Source organism: Pocillopora verrucosa, chromosome 9, assembly GCF_036669915.1.
Source record: "Pocillopora verrucosa isolate sample1 chromosome 9, ASM3666991v2, whole genome shotgun sequence".
NCBI classification, from domain to species: Eukaryota; Metazoa; Cnidaria; class Anthozoa; order Scleractinia; family Pocilloporidae; genus Pocillopora; species Pocillopora verrucosa.
In genome coordinates, this window is record NC_089320.1 from 7,689,480 (window position 1) to 7,710,072 (window position 20,593).

The following is a 20,593-nucleotide window of genomic DNA, read 5'->3' on the forward strand; positions in this document are numbered from 1 at the left end:
GAAACAACACCTTAACAATTACGAAGACGTCTAGAGTCTGGGAATCTGCAGACAATGCAGAGCCACTCACCCTCCGGGGCAGTCTTAAATACCTCGCAGCTCATGTGTAACCATTCCTCGCACAACTCGCACTGTATCATGTCATCCCAACACTCGGGCATTGAACAATGATAAAATAAATTAGTATTACAAGTTTGTCACTTATTGAATCTAGCGGTGTTCGACTATCGCGGAAAAGGTTCAAAAACGACCTCTGTCCAGACATCAAGGCAGCTTAGCAATACCTCTTAAATAAAATTATAAACTAAGGAAAACCATAATTTGTTATGCGCCTTCACGCGAGTTCGATTATCTGATCATGAAAAGTGACCTTATTTCTGTGATTTTTCGGCTTGACGGGTGGTCGACGGTTTTTGGTAATTTTCTCAAGAACCCAGGAGTTATATCACGATTCTTAGCATACTATAGGTTATCTCTGGACGAAATATCAGGGAGTCCATTTTTCCGACCTTGTGCCACATTTTTCCAATCTCACTCGGTCCCTATAGAGAGTCGCTCTTAATAATGCTAAGCTTTCAAACTTTTCAATTTAGGTATTAAATGACATTTGTACTTTTTTCGGTCTCGATACTTCCCAGGTCAACGTTAAGAGTAAGAAGCCGTATGTCGATATTCTAACAAGCCTTGTCGTGGGCTGCCAAGGTCAGGCAAATGGGGAATGAATGACAATGTTTGATGGTCCCTGCAGCTGCTGTTAGTTGTGAATTCTTTTGTGTACAGTCCTGCTGACACGGTTTCGCAACTGTGTTTTTACCGAACAAAGAAGCTGAAGTTTGTTAGAAGCGCCGAAAAGGTTATTTGCTGTTAAGAGCAGTGACAGTTAAGACAAGCAACAATGACTCTTTCGCGGTTAATTAAGTTTTGTAAAATTTAATTGTCTTGCCTATACGTCACAAGGCGAACAGACGTTGCGGTAATTAAAAAGTATTTTCACTCCAGCAGAAAAAATCAAATTGGTAAAAATAAAGGCAAAATCAGAGCCAAATGGATATTTAGATTTCCTTTTTCTTTTCTACGTAATTGTGCTTATTTCAAAAAATGACCGTCGAGCGACCATAACTGCAATTATGCTAATTAGGTAATGCAAGCCCTAACTTAGTCCACTTAGCTCCTGCAAAAACCTCCCTTTGAAAACTTTGTTGGTTTCTATCGAGTGTTAGTTAAAAGGCACGGTTAAGCACATATAAAGTTAAACAATGGGCAGAAACTAAAGATTCGTATGCGAGAGACCAGCAAAGTTTTTGCAGAAACAAACTTCAAATGATAAAAGACAAAGTAATTTAACAAAACTGAGTATAAATTTGTTATTTGTTTCTGAAAAAGGTATTCTGTACGATTTTGAGTAGTTTCAAAGGCAGGAATGCTCCTTAACTCTTTGGTCACGCAATCAACATATGGCGTGATTTTATGTCTTCCGTGTGCTATTTTGAAGAGTTTCCTACGTCGCGAGAAAACATTTGCCCAAAGAAAACTTTAGTTCATTTTGAAGATCGTTTCTTTGGTAATTTACATACGTAATTTGATCGAATTCTGAATGATGGCACATGGTAAAAAAGAGGTTTTCTTCACCGACACCGACGGATCAATGGCGGAGGAAACATAGCAAAAAAATTCAGCTCTCTCCAGATTTCTATTAGGAGCATACACACAAGCAATACGAAAGAGAGATTCACGAATTTGGAATTCGGCCAAGACGAAAGGACCACTGTCATCAGTCTGGAAGTCACGAAAATAGTAAGCAGGTCGGAAAAGAATAACAGTACCACAAGAATGAACACTACCAGGGGAGACCAAAGAGGAAAAACCATTAGAGGAAAACCAGGACGAACTCTCGGAGAGAGAGGTCACGTGAGTCTCTTGGAGACAGACAAAATCCAAAGAGAGATGACTTATCCACTGCAAAACCGCCATGCGCTTATTTTCATCTCTCAGTAATAATAAATGAATCTATCCCTCAACAAAAAACTATCTACATAAAACACTGAACTCTTAACGACGTTGAAATGACCAACAAGCCGAACAGAACAACCAAACTTTATCGACGGATTAAAACTAATCTATCACAACTGAGCTACGCTACTTGAGTCTTCACAGCTAATAACATCCCAGCACAACTGATCGAAAAACTGGTGATTTTCAGGAGCCATACATTAGTATTTTGCTGAAAAGAAACTCAATTCACCAGAATCGGATGATAATTTACTTAGAACGCGCAGGATTTCGAATTGTCGGTTAGTATCCCTGAAAAGAGTTCCTATGGGCGATATCGTCTATAGAATCTAACCATTCATTCATATGTGAACGCAATAACGACGTAATCATGTGATAATGGCATCAGTTCAACAACAGCATGGCGGTTGTATCATGCTCTATGGACGAAGCTATTCGAGAAGCACTTAGTTTATTTCCGAACGAGCCAACTGAAATGGGAAACCAAAGGAACCGCATCAATGGTATACACAGAGTTAAATGATTTTAATTTGTCTAACCTTCCAGCCTCCTCTACGGTACTTTGCAAAAGAAATGCAAACGATCATTCCTGAATATCGCGATAATCACGCTATATCGGCGAGATTTGAACGATATTTTAGATGGACCTTTATATCGGCGATATATCGCAGGGCCATTGTTCTGGCAGCCGCGATGTATCGCTGATATATCGTTACGTTCCTCGCGAATAATCGAAATATCGCCACCGCCGAGCGTTACATCGGAGAGGACCATTGTGCTGTTCTTCGAATTTTCCATCAGACTTACTCTGTCTGTATTTCAAGCAAATTTTGTGACGGAAGAGTAGTTAGCAAACTATAGTATGTGTGTGTAAAATTGGAATTTCGGAGTTTATCAAAGCCGTGAGACGTTATCTCTCAAAGAAGCATATTTTGTGAGTATAACGACGAGTTTACGCTAGTTTCGCTATCGATAGCGAGTTTGCTACGTTCAAATTCGTTGCAAGTTCGCTGCACACCGCTCATATGCTGAGTTCCCTACATCAGCTAACCAAGTTCCTTACTACACAAAAAACTAACTAATAATCTCTTAATTTGAGAATAAAACTATACAGTAACCATTGAGAAGTTCTGAAAAAGTGAATTAAAAGCTGTAAAATAAACTCTCCACTTCCAGGATTTTCTAAATCTATATGTATTATTTAAGACTGAAAGATCAAACAGAAAATAAAGGACTCGGTTTATTTTTCCTGTGCTAGCTGCCATTTACAAGTTTTTGTCCTCATTGACAATTATGTCTGTCTGCCTCATTTCATTATGATTTCGTGCCAGTTCAGTTTTGTTTCCTAATTTTCTTAATCTTGATATGATCATTCTTCGAGCGCGATGAATTTTCAACATGAGTACTGGAAGCTAAGATAAACGAGTTTGATACGATCATTCTCCAAAATCATTCAAGTTTCCATGATGAGATAAAAAGTATATTAAGAAGCCGTAAAATAGGAAAATTTTTTCATTCAAAGCAAAACCACGAACCACAGCAGGACCAAGGAACACAGCAGCGCAATCATAAGGAACAAAACACGGGAGTGGAATGAAACGCCTGATGATTCAAGAAACGCTGCAATAATACGAGAAAAAGTTAGAATGTAGTTTGTACACATACTATACTGCAATGTTTACAACATAATCAGTTAATCACAAACGAACTGATACAGTTGTCTTGGAGATTGTTGTTTGCCGCCCCAAGCTTCCAAGACTAGTTTATTTATGACAGATGATGGCTGCAAAATTTCATTCATCTTTGGGTATGTTTAATTCATGTCACCGGCTACTTCTTTATGCAACCAAGGATTTTATGCATAACAATTACAGTGACGCTTCATAAATGGGGCTCAACAAATGTTCGGCTTGTGATAGTGACCAAGTAAGTGATGGTGGAAAAACTTATAATTTACTAATCCTATGTCATTCTTTTTTATCTCAACGTATTCCATGCTATCTTACTCTACCCCATTTTATTCATCCTGTTCTGTTGTGACATCCTATTTTATTCCAAACCATCCTATTCTATTTAATAAAATCAATCACTGACCTTGTTGACACTTTCCATTCTGACAATATGAATTTGCTTCGCATTCTGGATGACAAATTTCTGAGGACAGTAATGACAGGTATTAATGGTGATATTGTTTCCTTACCGTAAGCACCAATTGTTTGGATAGGAACCAGCATGCATCTATCAGCTTGGATATAGTTACCTCAGCTCTACGGCCGAAAATTAAACTTTTCCAAGAAATTAAATCGACTTTAAAACATTACCTGAACAATTTCCATCCGATGCCTTTCTATAACCACCCTTACAGAGACATTCATAACTGCCGTTTTGGTTTTTACAACTTGAGAACTCAGGGCAGTTGTATGTTTCTTCCTTGCATTCATCAATTTCTATGCAAAACAGAAAGGACACATCACCTTTCATCCCTTTGTGTTCACGATTAATTCGGCATGAACAACTCAATCGAGAAGACCTCTAAGAGATGATTCCCAATTTTGGGGATAAGGCTACTTCGGTTGAATGGAGGTAGCAATTTAAGTGTCCACGGAATGCAAAGGGTCTGGATGAGAGAAACCCCATTTTACGCTGACATGAAGGTCTCAGTGCTTTGTGTAATCGTACCATAAGGTGAGTGGTAAAAACAAAAAAATGAATAAACAAATTATAACAAAGAAACTCTTTTATCATTTTTGAAATTTTCGCTCACCGACAGCAAAAAAAGCGATAAAGTCACCTTCAGCCGTGGATTGTGGTGCTAGAAGATTGTCATTTAGCAAATTCGCCCTATCATTGCCTCGTAGGTATGAACGCCAGACCTCGTACAACATTTGAGCAGTATGCGTTTACCGTCAGCTGTCATTAGCTATGTTCCCTTAAAAAATTTTTGAGAATTCTGTTATAGACCCGAGTTGTTCTTATGTACATTTTTAAATTTTTATCTATTTTAAACGCAGTTAACAACTTAAAAATCGTATCCTCTACCTTATCATTACCTGCGCAATGCATTTGGTCTAAACGATATCCTTCGCGACAGCCACAGGTGTACGATCCAAATGTGTTTTTACAAATCATATTGGGATTGCATGGCTGACCAGTCGTGCATTCATCATGATCTGCAAGAGAGAAGGGATGGACTATATACTAGAGAAATCACCCTCAAAACTTCTACAAACACGTGCTTTATTACAAATAGTTATGGACGTCGAGCATACCTTACTTAGTATGAGGGGAAAAAGAGTCGACATTTCTTACCCACGCATATCCTTTTTCGTGAATCGAAAGCAAATCCATCCAGGCATGTGCAAGTGTATGATCCCATAGTGTTCTCACAGGTTGCTGTATTACCACATATCTCCAATTTCGCACATTCGTTGATATCTGAAATAACACATGTAAAAAGATATTGTAAACTAGCGTATTGACTCGAGTATTCATAGAGAGATGAGTGTTATAATTGGTCAAGAATAAAGACATATCTTATTAGCAGCACACTGCGCGATGTGATTATTTTTCAGAAAAACAAATTTTTAAATTGGCCTCTTAATTAAGAGAATGCAAATTAATAAGAATGCGGTTAATCTCGTAAACTGAATATTGTGACATAAATCTTAAACTTTGGTTCCGAATAGGGCTTCTCCCTGCATCCATTTAGAATCATTATATTTAAATCGAACTATTTTAATAACTATACCTTAGTATCATATTTCCTTTCATTTTAAAGCTCATGTCAGACCTTCCTGTGCTTTTATTATTCAATAAAAGTAGCCCGCCCCCGGAAAGATGATACAAATTTTACAGTAACATTGGTAGAAGAGGCCAAAGGTTAAAAGTTAAAATACATCCTTAGATCCAAAGTAGCATACATCTCTCAACGAGAGTGTGCTGTTATCTGAGACCTTGTTTTTTTCTGAAACATCTGTGTGGCCCGGAAGCTCTAATCCTCGAATCTCATTAGCTAATCGCGATATTCGCGCAGTACAGCTTTTCACTGTATGGATTACTGTACAGAGTTTTTCCGTACCATTCAGGCCCAGAACAAAGAAGGCTAAGGAAGAAAACTGTGCACTTGGTCCTGAGAACGGCCCTTGGCCTCAAGCCGTTTTCAAGACGTCAAGCACGGTGTATTTCCATACGAACCTTTTCCCGGCTGCTGAACGACATTTTTATCTAACGAATCCATTTTTAGGATAAAAGATGTTAGTCGGTGAAAAGTGATTTAACACCTATAGCAACTTGCTCGGTTATACTAGCAGGTTACATTAACAAAAAGTCACCGAAACATTTTTTTCCACCATCATTTGCACTCTTGTAGCCAACTTCGCAGTTGCATTTGTAAGATCCCTCAGTGTTTGAACAAACAGAGTTTGAACCACAGATATCTTTGTTCAATTCACATTCATTGTAGTCTGCAGAATGAGAAAAGGAGACATTATGTTATGAGTGGACTTAAGGACCGGACAGGAACTTTTTGTGTGCCGATCTTGAAAACTTGAATTGAATACCTGCTGCGTCTGAATTGTAGAAAATATCACGTGTTTGTTACCCCTTTGTTGAGACGTTTCGGAGTTTTATTTTGGCCAAATGTTGTGATTCACCGCTGAACAAGTTTAATACATATTTTCTTCGGAGATTTGACTCTGACCTCTGTTTTCGTAAATTGATTTTTTACATGAATCAATCAATAATGGCCTCTACAATCTGGAAGAGCTCAACCGTTCTTCCCACCTTGCTTAACCGGGAGTAAACTCAGCGGCTGAATCACTAAAGCGCGCATTTTTAAATTCGAATCTGCTATGAAAAGTTAGGCGTCCAAGTGAAAAGCGAGGTGAGCATAACTGTTTTACCGTAAGTGAGGCTGTTGTTGTTGTTGTTTTGCAATAAAAGAGGCTATTGTTGTTGTTGAAATGATAAGGGCGGACCTCCAGTCTCTTTTAGATTGGGATCAATATCAGTATCTGGGCAACTGCTTACCTACCCCTCCCCTAACTCAACAACAGTCAATTGATAAAAAGTTAGGGTTGGGTCAGGGGAGGGGTAGGCGGGCAGTTGCCCAGATACTGATATTGATCCTCAGATTGCATAAAAGAAAGCTCTCTATTGTTGTATGAGAGAGAGTTGAATGGAGAGAGGAAACAGCTTTTTGCCGCTGACTGCATAAAACAATTGTTTGTTATTAGTATTACACCCATGCAAGGTAATTGGTGTACGCTGGTATTGTTCGATTAATGTTTTATTCGTGAAATAAAGATGGTCAAGAAAATATACTTACCAACACAGCCCTCTCCACTGAAATAATAGCCTCTTGTGCAATCACACAGGTCAGTGCCTTTAAAAACTTTACAAATTGCATTCTTCATGCACTGGCCATTGGAGCAAGGGGGTAATTCTGGTAAGATAGACAAATCCATTCAGTGGAGCACAAGAAATGTTGTTAAAGGGGGAAGAATTATTTAAAATTTACAAAGATCAGCCTATAGAAAAACATGTTGAAGAGACGTTGAATATCCATGATGGTGGCTTAAGGAGCAACAGCTTAACATTTTTTCGGCTTCAACTCTAATCTTTAATCATTGCCCCTCCTGCCCGAGGCAAATCAGCCATGAAACACACAAATTCACACCACTGCACTATTTAATCAATTGCTCAAAACTACTCATTCACACAAAAAAACACTAGAACAAGCCTTGTTTTCAAGATAACAAGCTTTCTTTTGCTGCAAAAACCATCTTTTTGTAGGCATACATTCTAGAGATATGAAGTTGTAAAGTTTACTCATGATAAAAAATCTGAACAACGTCATGCGTGTTGTCCCTAAACTTACGAGTGTCACAACGTGAGGCTCAAAACTGTTCAATAAATTAGATCTACTTAGCTCCAAAACAAAAAAAAGAAATGTTTAAAAATTTTCAAAACTATTTCTGGAGTTCTCAAAGGTCTATCATTTCAATTATGAAGAAAAATTTCAAAATCTTTCAAAGCGAGAGATTTCAAATTTGCCGCCATTCATCAAGCAAGATTCTCTGTGATGTGGTTCTTGAAGCACTCCAAGCAACCCATTTGTTGCAAAGTTCGCAGGCCATACTGCACCATGTTCCCTTTTTCGTTTTAAGCAGCAGTTGAAAAAATTGTCTACAAAACATGGTGGTTTTTGTCAACCAGACGTCTAGTCAAATTATGGACAGCACGGTATCCAAGTCCTTGTTCAGGATTTCCATTGTTGTTTTCCTGTGTATAAACATCAAGGTCGCAAACGAAACTGTTTGATGAATCCGCGCATTCCCACGCTTTTATGCCTCTTTTCGTGGGTCTCAAGGGCATATACTGTTTCATCGAAAGTCTTCCCTAGAAAGGAATCATTGCTTCTTCGATTGAAACATTTTGAGACGGCCTGTAATCCGTTTTTATGGCATTTACGATTGAATCGAGAAGCGACGGACTTTAAACAACTTTTCATGGTTTTCATGTCCACGTGGCAGCTCTGTTCTCTTGTCACTCAAGTGCAGATACTGTGCATTTTTCGCGAAGCGGTTTCTTGGGAAAATCTTCTGCACCGCTGGACCTCCAAGAGGAAGATTTTTTGACCATTATGAATAAACTTCTGGTAGTTGTTTGATGCCAAAGAGGACGTTCACGGAAAAGAATGCTCGGATTTCTTTGGCGTCGAGTTCACGCCAAGCGGAATCTGCTTGAGTTTCCATCGCTTGGCGAGCAAAACGATTTGTTTCCTCGGCAATGCGATCAAAGTTACTTTCACAAAAGCCCACCAGTTTAAAGAAATCAAGTGCTGAAAACCCTGTTGTGACACTAATAGATCCAGTATTTGCCACAAACGGATGAACTTGTACTGGAGCAGGTTCAGTAGTCCACTCTTCATCACCTTCATCGCCGCTTTCTACTTCGCTAAGATCAAAATCCGACAAATTTCTGTGTTTACAGTTGACACAGATATGTTGTTAGACTCAGAGTCAGAGGAATTTCTGACAAACTCGCGTTCTTGAGCAAACCGTTAGAATTCTCGTCTCGAAGAGAGACACCATTAAAAAACTCCTAATTTCAACTCACGATTTCTCAAAAACTTTATATGAACGCCACCCTGAAAGAAGCATTGATTCATGCCTATATGCTATTTCTATTGGTTAAAATACAATAGAGCCATGGAAACAATAGAGATCGACCTTTTTCATTAGTTAGAATCGAGTACTACCTAGAATGCCATATGGCACTCTTGGGAATTTGAGGGGTGGTACAAAGGAGCAGCAGAGTAGCAGAAAACAGTTATTTGCATTTGATCTCTTTTTTTAAATAAAGTTGGTCGAGGAAATGTACTTACCAACGCAGCCTACTCCACTGAAATAATAGCCTCCTTTGCAATCACACAGGTAAGTGCCTTTAAAATCTTTACAAATTGCATTCCTCTTGCACTGGCCGTTGGAGCAGGGGGGTAATTCTGGTAAGACAGTCAAATCCATTCAGAGGAGCACAAATGAAAACAACAGAAAAAACATCATTAGCAACAGAAATGTTGTTAAGGGGGGAAGAATGATTTGAGATCTACGAAGATCAGCCTATAGCAGAACATGTCGAAGATACGTTGAATTTCCATGATGGTGGCTTAAAGGAGCAAATATTTATTCAAATTTGATGGAAGACAATTGTATAGGGCTCATATAACATAGAAGTCTGTTTTCTCCGTGAATTTATTATTTGGACACATATTGACATACTTATTTTCTTCTAGCTCGGGTTCAATTAACTTAACCCTTATGTCAATTAGAACCTTTTTAAGAGGCAAAATCCTACAAGAATATGATGTGTTACCTCGACAAGTTCCATCTGTTGTCTCGACTAAACCGTCCTCACAGCCACATTCGTAAGCGCCAATCAGGTTTTTACACTTTAAAAGCTCTGTGCAATTGAATGTTTCTTCCTTGCATTCGTCGATATCTACGAACAGCAGAAAATAGTTATTTGCATTTGATCTCTTTTTTCATGTGTTTGTTATTGTTAAAAGCGAATCTATAAAGTCTTCCCTGGGGTCAGACCAAGAGAGAGGAAAATAACAAAACATGCGGTTAAAATCAAGATAAACTTCTGAGCTTCCTACCTGCTCTTTCCACATATTCAATTCAATCTTAAACACAAACAACTCTGATCCAATTAAACCATAGCGATCTTTTCATCAAATAGGGTTAGATTCAACATAACTGTTAAGTTACCTTCTTACTCACTCTAAAAACGACAGCGTCAATCGATCCAAAGAAGCTGGACCCCGGTGCTTGTTCACAAAAAAATTGCCATGGAGCTGATGCTTGCCTTATTTCTTCAAATCATTCTGAGTGGTTTGCTAATAAGCCCTCCGTTATCATATGCGTAATCGTGTAAAGAAAATCCTCTATCATTTGCTGTTTTTGACTCTTGAAAATTACCCATGTACGTATGGATTACCTGTGCAGCTTTTACTTCTTTTGTCCAGACGGAATCCTTGGCGACATGTGCAAGAATGCGATCCAAACGTGTTCTCACAAGTCATATGGGCACCACACGCGTGAACATCGGTGCATTCGTCAACATCTGAAGAGAAGCAAGATGGAAAACTTAAGAAAAGGTACAAGATTGACGAAATAGCGATCTTTCAACAACGCCAAGTAATCACTTAGGTGCGGAACTGCAACAAAACCCCAAGCTACTTAAGTGGATCTCCCTGTTCAAAATGGATAGATATCAGGCTGTGCGTCTGTTTAACGAATGGTTTCCATGTTGCTGTAGGTCTGTTCAGAAATAGATCATAGATGACGTCAAATGTGGTTAAAACATAAAAGTGGCATATCAGGCATAACTAAGTGCGTAACTGATGTTCCTGAGCAGACCCACCTCTATTTATTTTATGTGATAAACTGTCGTCTATGGTGACGTATCATCAGAATCGTTTAATTCAAGCAGGAGTTTGAATATTTATTACTACTCACCAGAACAGTTCTTTCCATCATTCATATTACTCTTGAAGCCCACTTCACAGTTGCAGTGATAAGATCCCACGGTGTTTGTACAAACGGAGTTGAGGCCGCAGAAATTTTTGTCCTCAGCGCACTCATTTGTATCTTTAGGATGAAGAGGGCCGACACATAATTATTTTGTCTTTACTAACATGCAATTCACCCTTGTTGATGGGCTTTTATTTAACTGGAAGCGAAAAGGTGTTTAATAGCTGAGCACTGAAAGTTATATCATACAAGATGATTCTGTTTGACCTCAAGACTGTCAAAACTAAATCATTACACTAAGATGTAACTGTGATGTAATGGATACTTAGTTTGACATTTCTTTTTCATAAATATAAAGGTAATGCCCTTACCAACACAACGTTTGTCTTTCATATGATAACCTTGTTTACAATCACACAGGGGCGAACCTCCAAAGTCTTTGCAAATTTCATTTTCCATGCACCCTTTGTCATTTGATCATTTGTCATTTTATATCTAAAAGCAAGACTTAATGAATAGTCCCCATGTTGGAAAAATTTGGTGTAAGCTGTAACGAAATGTCTCACGTCGCTCGCTGATCCGACTGATTGTAATACCATATCGTGGTGGTTGATTTCACTAGTGATTTTAAAGCTTGACAGTCTCATTAATACTTTTAAAAAAATAATAATGTTCTTACCTATGCACTTGATGTCTATGCCGTTATCTTTACTTCCCTTATCTGCCTCATATCCCACAGCACACTTGCAAGTGTATCTGCCCATCTTATTGACGCATGTGGTACCATCACTGCATTCGTTCAATTTTGGATTACTGCATTCATCCTTGTCTGAAAATTATTCAGAAAAGAATACGAGATATAGTATAGCAAAATTATTAGCTCATGGCACGAGTTCAACCAAAGCTGTACACTAGAGCACAAATTATGTTCACTTTCACATCCATTTTGTTTTTCTTGGGAATAATTTGAGACATTTTAGACAGCTAAAGCAAATAAAGGACTTCACGTCTTAGAAACTGAGTTGATTCCAATATGGCTAAAACATGTGCGATTTCTATTGCATAATCATAATAATAATAATAATAATAATAATAATTATAACCATTAAGATAATAATTAATAGGATAATAATAATAATGACAACAATATTGATAATGACCATAGTAATATGGCCTTTCTATCAAAGGAAAAAAGACTTTCCAAAACAGGAGGATTTGTATGGAAAGAAAACGCTTTTTCCTCCTGTAACGCTTACATGATTTTCATTCAAATCGTTGGCTATGTTTTGTAGCTGCTATAACATTGTAACTGCTATAACATTTTCCCTTTCTGTCTTGCAAGATGATCAATATTATGTACTTATTTTCCTACAAATAGTTATGGAAAATTTCTGTCTTCTGAGGAAGAAAGCATGAAATTGTTAAGATTTCAAATGGTCATGAAATCTTCACCTTCAGTGACATTCGTCTGAATGAATCATGATCTTCATATTTCTTGAAATCATGAAATTCCATGAGGAAGAATACCGATTGTTAGTCACATGACCAACCGTGTGAAGGCTTATTTCAACTGATAAAGTAGTTTCCAAGTAGTTTGTCGCCAAAACAAGAACGTTTTACCTCGACATGTTTGAAGTTTTCCTTTGGGATCACTCACAGCTTCGTAACCCTCCTTGCACAAGCACTCATATGATCCAGCGGTGTTATTACAATAAGAGTTCTTCCCGTGCCTCCGACAAGCATTTTTAGAAGTGCATTCGTCGATGTCTAAGAGTTTTAAAACGGAAAACTATCACAGTTAGAAAAAAACTGCAGCTATTGAAGCTGTTTGTAGAAATTAATAACGTTTTTTTAAAGACTTTGAGCCTTTCAAGTAAGCTGGCCAACCCCTCCCACCTCAGTTGTATTGAATGAGTGTGTCTGACTGTCTATGGTATACGGGTACAAACGTCATGTCTTTTATGGCGTCGTGCATGCTGCTATAGTTAACAAGCATTCATCGAAGGGGAGCCAAATGTTCATATTAGATTTCTAACAAAAATATCGAATTTGGTCAGAAATTACACTTCTCACACGCGATTTTGTCTCGTCGTCTGCCCGGAGGTAAATGGTTCTTGCTAATCACTTCAGAACAAGCCAACAAATCCACGCGAAAAGCACTATTCTCCCATGTGGTTTATACTAACAACACCTCCAGTGATTAGAGGAATGCGCTCGCTCTGATTGGTCGAAGACTGAGTCATATCTCGCTATAATTACCTTGCACAAGGTGATTATGGCAAATAGCTGTCTCGCGTTTTGTCAATGGAGGTGAACTACGTGATAGAAGGAAATACACATCTGAAGAGCGAAAAAGATGCTAATACGTTTGGCGTTACACGTTCCAAAAGAAAGATGTGTAGTTTTTGGCTGACGGAATAAAATGAACTTGTTAACTTCTAGCAGAAACTGACTGCTTATCTCGATAGAAGTGATCAGAACTATTGTGGCATAATTTATAATTTTCAATCAACATCACGAATTTACAACTAACTCAATAATAACTCAATAGCACCTTATTAAGAGATTACACTAAAGCAATTATTCTTCGGAGGCCCAATAAAGATTGTTGAATAATCTCCTCGACTTCGTCTCGGGAATCATTCAACAAAATTCACTTCGATTCGGCAAATAAGTATTAAATATTTGCAATCTACTAGATTGAGACTGAACGAGCAGTCGCTGCGAGGAGCTGATACGAAAAACGTTCTCATAAATTAAAACATCGCGTTTGAAACAAACAAAATATCCGCTTATTGTTTCACATACCTTTGCATTTCTTATATCGCCCTGTTATTTGGAATCCACTTGGACAAATACACGAATGACTTTTTTTCCTATTCACACATTTGTAATTGTCGCCACAAATATCAGGCTTTTTACAGACATCAACAACTAGAAAACGTAACAAAAAAAACTTGAAAGGCATAGCATAGGAATGCTAATTTATATTTTTATGATAAAGGACATTTCTAGCAGTATTAAAAGCTTGCGTTGCTGGCGGTTTTTTGGGTACTTGATGAAACTCCAGGCCTAGGTGCTCGGACAAAGTGGAGAGGATATTTGAGTGGAGAAACTTATTTTTCCGTTTCAAGCCTCTCGTGGGCTTCGCCGCCTAACGCGTCAAAACTCTCACAAAATGACTATTTATTGAACCAACACTGAAATACCATAACTTAAGCCCCAAAAATTCAAGAAAATTATTCCATAAATAGCTCTGCATCAAACGGCGCTCAATTTAGGGTAAAGCTTTTAACATCAGTCGTCAAAATTGCTTTGATTTGTATATCTTTACCTAGCAACGGGCCATTATAAATTTCCACCTCGCGGAACGCGAGTCTGTGGGCAACGTACATCTTGATGGTTACAAGCTTCGTTCTGGTGTCTTTTGAAACAATCATAGTCTGGACAGGTTCTGCTGTTGGAGAATCCAGACTGGCTACTTCAGTTCCATCAGATCCTATCAATGTGGAAATACCAAAGATTCATTCACAAGAAGAACTCGTCACAAAGCATGTGGCAAGGATACTCAGACTTTTTCGTCGTGAAGCATAAGATTTCAAGTTGCCTTGAGCGAAGCGTCTGACACAAGTATTCGTAACTAACCTATTTCAACCTTTAAATCTTTGAGGTCAGCCGGTTTGTAGCCTGTCGCTGTCACAATCCGCACCAAATGAATTTGCATACTGCCATCAAGTCTACTGCCCACCACTGAGAATCCCATTTGTCATTGATAATGAACGATTTGTCTGCGACGAAAGAAAGAATTAGACGAACAAGGTTAGTAAATACTGAACAAGCAAGGAATTATTATGACGAAAAGTCTATAAATACATGCACATTTGCGCACAAAACAAAAGAATACCTATTTTCTGATCACAGCCTCTGTATGCTTTGTCACTATTCGAAGCAGCAGTAGCAGGACGCTTTGCAGCTACGTTTACTGAAAATAGAATCAAAATATTACGTAGTATATATTGTTAATCGAAACAAGTTAACAAATGGTCGATCTATAAAGTAATAATACAAACTTTAGGTACTTCGCAAAGTTTTTCAAACGTTTGCAATCGTGGGTATCTTGATTAATGAAGAAACATCTGTTGGAAAAAGATTCAAAATTGTGCATTTTACCTGTCTTTGTCTGAAAAACCTCCACTTCACAAATTTCAAAAGTGCGACGACTTTTCAACTCAACTTCCAAGCTATCCCCACTAACCGGCTTCTGGCATTCAAAGTAATTTCCCAATTCCTCATATTTAGGAATTGTTGTACAGATTTCTTTCCTGATTGAGTAACCTGTAATTACAAAGTTGACAGCCATGGTTGATAGTAAAACAGTACAATCAGCTATGCATTTATGTGTACAGCCAGCTGCTGGACACTTACCCTGACTTAGCACAAACCGCGATAAGAACCGCTTCTTTTGAACACTCCATATACAGACAGACAGACAGACATACATATCTATAACTTAGAATACAGACAAATATTTCTTATGCGAACACCCAAAGAACTCTCGTCATGGTCGGTTTAATACAAGCCCCATTGTACAATACACGATTTGGTCCAGAAAATCATTAGAGAGTCACAGAACGCCCAAGAGACTATCAGTAGTCTTTGTCCACTTCATTCAACCTTTGGTACACCGTAAACTATTGACCCACTATCGAGTGCTTCACGATCACTGGAGTATTATAGGATACTTAGGGGACTATCATCAGTCATGGCTCACTTCAATACAAGCTTTAGTGCACCGTAAACGATAAGGTCCTCACGATCATTGGGGTCTTTCAGAAAACCCACAGTCTTGCCAGTTAGGGTCCCTCTAGTTCAATTTTGAGCGCACAGTACACTATTGGGCTCGATACTCCTGGCCTGAGTCCTTTCTACTCACGGAAACGTTCAAAGACAATTCAGTAAAAAGCCATGCGTTGGTAAAAACTTACAGAAGAAGGGTTTAGAGAGTGAAGGGAAAAAGACAAAAAGTAGTCTGAACCTGGCAATGTAACCACAGGCCCACATGGAAACGCGATTTATAGTATGAGTCGTAATTTCAGAATAACATCTGTCTGAACTCACCAACTGTTATTTCAGAACCTTCAAGATACGTTGAACGACCATGTAATATAAATACCACCGCTACGCGGACATTATTTCCCAGGTCCAGAGACCACACAGTTCCTGTTTTCGTAAAACATGACTTGAGATTTCCATCGTTCATGAAAGACTTTTTGAGTTTAGATGTAGGTTGCAAAGCAACGTTCGCTGTGAAAATCCAAAAACAGCATGGTCAACAAGCCTTGAATAATCAGCTTCTATATTTTAATCTGGGATCCCAAATACTAAAAACAATTTAGGCATCTACAATAGCGAGTTTCTGTGTCTGTAGATTACATATTAGCAAAATACATATTATACAAATTTCTGAAAGGTATTTTCTCCCGAAGGAAGATGAAACCTCGGTACGCACGCGTAGACAACCAGTCACAAGGATTTGTGAAAGATATCTTGGGACCGATTAAAACCTGCTTTTTCAAGAGGCTTTGTTTACTGTCGTTGCAATCCACCATCCAATCGGCTATTTATTGTTCTGCACACTAGGAAGCGCATTTTGAAAGGAGGAAAACTTTCAGTTATCTATTATTCATATATGATAAATTAATTTATAAACGCACTTTGATTGATTATTTACCTATGATCTATTGGAGGATAGACGCAAAGATGACGTCACTATTAACGACATTTTGCTTTTCTATCATATTTTGCGTGACGTAGAAAAGATTGACAAGGACGCATCCAACCAGTGGCTGGACTCACTGATATCCCAAATCATTCTAGGCATTAAGTGGCAGTCTGCTGCCTTTCCCTAAATCTTGCTATATAGGTTGGTGAAAACGCTAGAATAATTTATCTTTTAGATCGGCACAATTAATCCCCTGACGGTATCAACGAAGGCTTTCCATTTAATTGCTTTATTATGCTCATTTAGTTACCATGTTTCCACAAATAGTTTAGCTCCATTATCTGCGAATAAAACGCAAACAACCCACAATTTCTCTATTGCTCCGACGAGGGGCTAACGCTCGAAACGTCATTTGATAATTCAGTTGATAAGATCAAATTATCACACGAAAAAATTGATTCTATGTAACCGTGGGTCTGCACAGTAAGAGATCACAGTAGACATCAAAATGTGATAAAAACATCAGTGATACACTCGGTTGCGCCACGTGCCGCTTGTTAGTTCCCACCACATTTTGACGTCATCTGTGGTCGGCTGTTGCTGAAGAGAATCTAGAAATCTATTTTTTTAAATGTTCAAATCTAGTTTTAGAAAAAAATTTTCGCCCTAAAGGAAACATTGAACAACATTATGCCAGTACTTCCAACACCGCACGACTGATGTAGATCAAGTTGCAACCTAGGAAATTTGGAGGATGAATTTATGAAATAGTCTTGTTTGAGATTTTACATGAAATCATAAGTGTTGCAAAATACTGTTCTTACCATACGAGTAAGAGTACACCTCAACCTCACATAAACTCAGTATGCGAGAGTTAGTCGTTATTTGAACGGCATTTCCGAACAAGTAATCGTTACATCCGAAGCTTAACTGCTGTCCTTTCTCCAACACGCGCCGAAATGCACACATTTTAAAATGAGTTAACTTTCCTTTTATTTCACCTAAATGATACGAAAGAATGAAATCAACTTTAAATCAAGATTGGAAAAGAAGGTAACTGCAATTAATGAATGGAAATGGAATACGAATGGTAAGAAAAGCAAACAATCATGGCATCAACGAGCCCCGGAGGATGTACACTCAATGCAACACAAATTCAACCTTATAGAGATGCTGGAATTATGAAGAGCCTTTGCTCTACCAGAAGTAAGAGTCACACCGTTATTTCGCACCCAAGTCCATTTATATCCTGTATATCTTCTATGACTGTCACTCTCCTGGATCAGTCTCCATCGCAGATATATTTATTTTCACAAGGGTTGATAAATGAGGCTTAACACAAGATAAATTTACTATTAGATTTATCCGTAACTTGCAGTATTTTCATACCTACGGACACTATGAGACGATCCAAAGGAAATTTCGGGGAAGCAGCAACACGGACATAAGACACTGGCCTATAGTCGTCCAGATGCACAATGAGCCAAGGTTTGTTTTCATTTAGTGAAAGAAAGCATGTTTTTAGAATACCATCCACTACAAACCGGCGAAAAGCGAAAACCTCTGTACAGCCCCAATCTTTCTTGCAACCGTCAAAGTTGTCAGTCGAACACGCAGTTACTTTCATCGTTAACGCAAGATTCTTGTTGCTGTGTTGTATCGCTGAAAGAATCAATACAAAAAGTATGAGTATATTGCTTAAGTCAACCTCTGATGAGAAGAAAGTTAAAACAGTGATTAGATCTATAAGTTTGGTTCGCTCTTCAAAGCACGGGAGGCAGTTCTTTCCCACAAAAAATTGACACAATCTATTAATTTTTGTGTAAATTTTATCAACAAACCTAACTACCTTTTGGTTTTCTGATGCAGCGTTCGCCGGGATTAACATGGTTGTCCATACCAAGTTCTGAAGAAGGAGATGGAACAAAGCCAACATTGCACTTGCAGTGATACCCGCCCGGAGGGAGTAACGGACTGATAAATGTTTTGTCGCAGTGTGATCCGACTGAGGCACCACATTTGTTTTGAAGGTCACAAATGTTAGCTGTGAACAAAACAATTACTTTCTATTATGCTGATAGCCGGTGTGATATCAAGAACATCCATGTGCCTTTAAAGAAGAAATGATATTCAACACCAGCACGTATTTATTCACCTCCTCTTATTCGCACGTCTCTAATATTGCAATGGAACACCCGCTCTCGCGTTTTTTTTTCATTATCACCTGTTAAATGGATATAGATATCATAGTGAGCCTTGAGATTGATACCATTACGACTGAGGATTCAGTTAAACTAAGTCTACAAAAGCTATCTAATGCAGTATTAAAAGTTAATAACAGATTCTACCAAACGAACGTCAGGTATATGTCAGGAAATTTGTCACAAAATACGTTTTAACTCACATTTTAAAATCCTACGACATTTTTTTGAGACAAAAATTTAAAATTAGAGATGTATGGAAAATTCGTAAGCGATTTGTAGGTTTGATTTACACGAAGCAATTCGTGGTAGCTCTGTGGCAAGCTTGTGGCGTGTAACAGAGTTGCCCTAAGTAGATTCCTGTTATAGCGCAACTCCAACCACTTATTGACACAGCTCTCACACCCTCTCTCCCATCCTCGCCACCACATCTAGTTCTACCGAATCATTTCGCGAATCGCTGAGGAACAACATCAAGCTAGAATCAAGAAAGACTGTAGGCTTAAAAGGTTTGGTAAATAAAGCAAATGAAGTTGTGCGAGCTTACGGTAGTAAACACTTTTGACCGAGACAGTTCCTTTAACCTCAGAGTAGCCAAGGACCGTTCCATTGATGTAATGGTCAAAAAACACACTCAGAGCACACGTATCTTTCCGATAGTGTTCGAAACTTCTGTTGAAAGGTATTAGGATAGCTACGTTCCTCTTCAACATTTCTATTTTTGGCGGAAGATCTATGATGATGTCTTTCCTATGAACTATGTATATCCTGTCATCCATTAATCTTCTATTTAATATATCCAACAAAAATCTATCACTTCCAAGTGAAGAATGTAAATATCCCTGGACGAATTGCGAGAAATCCAGATAAAGGTAAGTCAGTTCGTCAAATACGCTACCTGTAGGAAAGGATCCAGAAGTTAAAATCTAAACCATGTGCAAAGACTTGCGAATCACCACTGTTATAGTCAGTTTTATAACTGGCTGGTATGTATTAAATAATGAGAGCCAAGAGATTACAATATATTTATAATCTTTTCTGCGAGCGTGGAAAAAATGAATAGACCGATATGTAAATGGAGATAGGGACATATTGATGGTGGGGCGGGTGAAGAAGAAGGATCAATTTCAGTATCTGGGCAACTGCCCACCTACCCCCTCCCCTAACCCAACAAAAGTCAATTGATAACAAGGTAGGGGTTAATGTTGGGTTAGAGGGGGGGGGGGAGGTGGACAGCATCAAAACAGACACCGAAAAAGAGAGACAAGCCTGATACGGGTGATGCAAGATAGATCAGTGGGAACTTACCCTCATTCATGAACACCTGTACATCACACAATTCCAGCGTTGCTGCTTCTTTGTAGTTGAGTGAAATATAAACATATTTGCCCAGCATTGGCTCAGCACAGTCGAAGTATTGAAAATTGGTGTAGATGATTTCAAGACCTTGGCGACACAGTGGGTTAGATTCAAAAGCCACTCTTTCCTCATCACCTGTAATTAAGTTCGAGTCCTGTTGGATTACTTTGAGCACATTCACTTGAGAGGCTTACATCACAAGTCCTTTGCATAACAGTATTTGGGTGTAAAATAATACAACACCTTCCATGTGGTGAAATCAG

At 38.4% G+C, this 20,593-nt stretch overlaps 1 pseudogene; it reads right to left on the reverse strand.

Moving 5' to 3' along the window:
* Positions 1–3,526: 3,526 nt before the first annotated feature.
* The window catches only part of LOC131784716 (uncharacterized), a 37,781-nt pseudogene continuing 20,714 nt past the window's right edge, over positions 3,527–20,593 (reverse strand).